At 35.7% G+C, this 5,305-nt stretch overlaps 1 long non-coding RNA gene across 1 annotated transcript; it reads right to left on the reverse strand.

The window, feature by feature from the left end:
* On the reverse strand, positions 2,205-2,740 carry LOC110013179. Its single transcript, XR_002288381.1, has 2 exons — positions 2,520-2,740; positions 2,205-2,349 (listed from the first exon to the last, which is right to left on the reverse strand). It is a non-coding gene; the product is annotated as an uncharacterized LOC110013179 (long non-coding RNA).

The following is a 5,305-nucleotide window of genomic DNA, read 5'->3' on the forward strand; positions in this document are numbered from 1 at the left end:
TACACTCGCACTCGTGGAAGAAAGCTTGGAACAAAGAACAAAATATAAAACTCAGAAGTGAAAGAAGATAAATGAGCTAGAAGAGGAGAGCTCTCAAATTTTGGTGTGTAGAATGAAATGAGCTTACCCCTATTTATAGAGCCATACCTAAGTAGTTGGAAAAAATAGGACTCTATCCCATCCACAAAAATTTAATGGATTTATTTTAATATTTTCAAAGCAAAAAATAATTTTAGAAGTCTTAGGGATCAGGAGTCTAAAGAATTAGTCATTCTCCATCATATCTCTCGCATGAGAGTTAGGGTGTCTCAATGAGAGTTTTGTTTCTTTCATGAGACTTAGATTTTAGTGTACGTTAGGTTTTCTATGAATATGTTGCATGAGTGAAGAAGGCATGAGGAGAGGATTGGATGTTAGGCAGCCAGTGAAATGATTTCTGACTGCTCGCATGTCTCAAGGTGATCAATTGACAGTCTGGTTTTCTTATGAGAGATTATCTAATATATGTTGAGTGTCGTATCTTAGGCCACATTACTCGCTATTGTGCGAAAAGGATTTGAGGATATATTTCTTGATCCGGATTTAGAAACATAGTATGGTACCTAGCTCCACGAGTCAATCAGTAAAGCACCTTTCCAACAATTCACAAGTGAGCCATGGATGCCAAACCAATCAAATTCAGAGAGTTGGCATTTTCTTACGTGTGAGACGTTTGCTAACCACGTTCAGCGTGATATTCACATTTTTTAACCTATGTTTTTAGGAGTTCCAACAATGCTTCAATACTGGCGAAGGTCATGGAATGACCGTTTTCAAAAAGAATGAGCTTGGTACTATCTGAATCAGATAGAAGGGGACACATGGTGAACATGTCAGATATGAGCTTGGGGCCGATTACGGATCAAGAGATCGAGCCACATGAGCAACACATCACTCTGCCCGATGGGGTTAGCCCACTCGGCTTGCTCGCTACTATTCACTGGTTCGTCGAACGCAAACCAACTGAAGCTGAGAATCAGCTCCTTATCGCTGAAGCCCATCAGCCGACCATATCTGTTTGCCCAGACCCTCTAGATTCCTACAGGGTTTTAGCCTATAGAACATTAGCCCACACCATTCTACCCCACACCGTGCTAGTTCACAAGCTCAATAATTATAATCTCCCATCTGTAATCCTCCTCTGCACCCGACCCAATCTCTTATCATGTGATAAGCCCATCTTCCCTTCACTAATTCCTTTCTCCCTCATTCTCACCTCCATCCCACATGAACCCACTATCCCAATTCTCATTTCACCCCCGCTCCCTAGTGTCTCCTCAACCATTTTACCCCCTTCTTTCCATCCCTACCCCTCGCGTCCTCTCTTGCCACCATTTCATCTCCTCCACTTGCGCCCCGTAGCTTGAGCCTCATTGAATCCTTCTCCCTCTTATAATCGACGACTAATTTAGCAACTGCCCTCCTTTTATACACCCCTTGATCCTGCTACTGCCTGCCCCTTCCTCTTCCCCACCCACCCTTCCGTTCCCTTTCCCTAAACCCCTATGCTAACATGAACCTCACTACACGAGATTCCCGCAACAACGATTAATACTCATCTCCTCCATATTGCCATTCGCCTATGACGTCGCCAACCTACAACTACAATCTCGCATAATACAAGCTAACACTCCACAATCATAACAAAGATTCGATAGTTGTCCATACATAAAAGACATCGTTTTAATAGCTCCCTAATATCCAACCAAACCCAGATATGAACCTTTGATCCCCATGTAAATCCAGCAAACATATGATCCGGATCCATAAATTCTCCCAGCCTATTTCCAATTACACCATCACCTACCTCGTCATCATTCGGATTAGTAGCCCATGAACATGAATATAAAACGGATACCAATTTAAGTCCACAGTCAACGAATTATCTTAAGCCCCCACCCGATTTAACAAAATCAAATTCTTATGATATGTCCAAAGACAGCCATTCATAATCCTACCCCTATCTAAACTATGATTAAACAGTAGAAGAAATCGATTTTCTCAAACAACTGCACTGTTATCCCCTTTAGTAGCTTAAGTAGATTAATCAGCATCATGCGCAATACCATCAAGCTCGCACGATCATGAAGATAGTAATCGCCCAACAAGCATGTACTCTGCAACTTCTATGCTCCCGGACCCTGCTTCATTTGACAATACGAGGACATCCTCTTCCTCCTTTGTAAGTACTAACTGGTTACCCAACTGCTCCACTCCCAAATCCTTCAAACTTATCATATTGAGATGATATACAACCACTTGCCTCCATCAAACCCCAAACTGAACCTCCCTTGCCTCCCCTCTCACCACCTGCAAAAGAAGCAGAGCCTACACCACTTAGAGGACAATTAATCGAGAAAATATGAACTTGAATTGCACAAACACTGAAATGAAGGTAAACGAAAACAAAAAGCCAATGGATAAATTCAATTAATTAAAACCCAGCCAAACAAAACATATGGGATGGATCCAAGCAAAACCTATGATAAAGATAGCAACTATAAATCCCCAAGGAAGAACACTCATCAAACCCTCACCGCACCACTCCTACACATCTCACACTAACAATTGATCAAAACCCTCAATTCCACTCCTATCATGTGAGAGACGACACTCCTCTCATGCTAGAGTCGGATCCATGTCATCCAAAAAGCATGACATAATTGAGCTTTTTTCTTTCTGGATGTAATTATCCCAGAATTTTGATACCTCTATTTGATAGTTTGGTGTCACTAAGCCGCCTTTGATTAAGTGTTGTGGCCAACTCATATTCATAAATTTAGATTGTGACATTAATATATAATCGTGTGCTTTCTCTGTTAAAAAACTAACAAAATTAAGTTTTTAAACAAATTTACGTATATTTCTAAATTTAAAAATTTTAAAAAATATCTAAAACATGAGCTGAATTTATACATAATACATCCACCATTTTGTGAGACTAAAGATATAATTTTCATCATGTTTTACGTGCAACAAGAATAAAGCTTGTGGTGTAATTTGCTGACATCATTGTCTTTGTTATTAATGTTTCGAGAAGGCTATGTATGCCTGCGTGTGAAAGAATTAAGTGATGATCACTGTGAAATCCAACGAAAAGTGATGAGGGTTGTCAAGTTAGGACAACTTGACCAGTAAACTGTTTTCCTAAATTTGAAATATGACGAAGTGTAAGAAGTTGGGGGGTTAAGGTTGTCTTTCCAACTTGGTACCTTTTGTCAGATGATGGGGGTCGGGGTTAGGTGGCTCACAATCTTTTCTATGCCCCTTTTTATTTTTCTAATCTTTTCTACCTGCTTACATCTCTTTTATGGTTCAGTTCACACCTACTATGTGTGGACTTCCCAGGGCCAATATTGGCAATACACATGGTGATATGCAAACATATTGTATAATTTTTAAGATATGTGATTATGCTTGTCTCTAGATTGAAGATTTGAATTCGAAAAAGGATTCGAAGTAATTAAGGATTTTATCATGATCAATATTAGTTTGATTTGAAATTTGCATTAATGAATAAAGATTAATGCAGAAATTCCACATTCATGATTATTCATAATTACTTAAATATTTGCAATGAATTTATTGTCATGATACATTTAAAATCCATAAATTCCCAATTCTTGAAATATTGACCACTAGAAAATGTAAAAGCGTTATAGAAATTAGGAGAAAAAACTCTTGTAATTTAAAACAATAATTTGACAACTATTTATCAACCATTACTAAAGTCAATATTGATATGGGGCTACGTTATGGCATTTTGAAATTATATAAATGCCCCTGAACTTCAAAATAAGTTAACTAATGATGAAAGATCAGTGCCCATATATATTTTAATTGGCTAGTGTCGATTTGGTCCTGACCCGACTTGAATACGGGCATAATATATATATATATATTTATGATAATTGCATAATTATTTGTGAATTAATAGTTCATGTGTAATATATTATTTGGGAAATACCAATTCTCTGTGCTTTAAATATAATTTTTGCTACTTTAAGCAATTTTATAACCTCATAATTCCTCTGACGAACTTACGAGCATCTAAGAGCTATAATTAGAATTTTCCCCATATGATTTTCATGTGTGTCTTCCTTACAGGACACCCAATTGAATTTCCGACTTACCTAAGCACTTTACAAGACTTCCATAAATAAATTAAATATATTTTTTAAATTTGAACACACAACATAAATGTATAACGCAAACTAATACAAAAATCTTCCATAGTTCTTAGTCATAATATTGATGCATTTATCGAACTAATGTATTGTTCTTTACCTAGTTTATTGGAACATTAATATAATTATGTAATATTCATTTCTATAAAAAGAATAAGGATGACACAAAATTCCTTCATTTTTTATTCTGAACTAAAGTTTTCACATCCATTTACGTAAAAAGTTCTCACTCTAAGATATTAGTAGAATATAATTTAAATTGGTGGCTAATGAAACGTAGTTCAATCAGTAAAGTTAAGTTTCTATAACTTTAGTGGTAATTTCAAACTCCACAAATGCATGAGATGTTATTTTATTGTATGGCATATGTTATTTAGATATAATTTATATTTAACATAAATGATTGTAATTAATTTATTTTAAATAATAATAGTTTAGTGTTTTCGTTCAAAAAATAATAATAATTATAATTTAAATTGTGGCGCACACGCAATCGAGCTCTAGAATTGAGAAGTTGAAACATGGAAACAATGGATTAGTAAGAGAGTAGACGATTGAGAAAGAAAGAAAGAAAAAGTATATTTTTCTTTACAGTCGGTAGCCAACTTCTATTCCTAAACACGTGGAGCCAAGAACCGTCCATGAACATATTCTAAGTGATTTTTCTTTGTCTCAATTAAGCTAAATGCTGAAAATCACCGCCCTCTTGCGATTAAACTATTTCAAATAATTATGAAATTTAATCAAAAGAAAATGATAACGAAAGAAAAAAGAAGAATTAAAACTCAATTTTCATATATATTTTTCTCTTTTAGGAAAACCCACTTTCCAATTCATGCTGCTTAGACATTCTCTACAAAAGATAAGAATTGAAAAACCCAAAAAAAAAAAAAAAAAAAACCATCAAAAGGCAAACAAGAAGAGGAAAAACTAAGTAATATATCTACTTATTTACATTACAAAAATTGAGTTTGACCTTGCTATTCTTGCTTGAGCATAGGCTTTCTCTCATCATCTATTGACACCGAATTCCTCTTGATGAATTCCAAGCAATCTGCTATGGCTTCCGAGCAGAAGGA

This window comes from Sesamum indicum, linkage group LG15 (assembly GCF_000512975.1).
Source record: "Sesamum indicum cultivar Zhongzhi No. 13 linkage group LG15, S_indicum_v1.0, whole genome shotgun sequence".
Lineage (NCBI taxonomy): Eukaryota > Viridiplantae > Streptophyta > Magnoliopsida > Lamiales > Pedaliaceae > Sesamum > Sesamum indicum.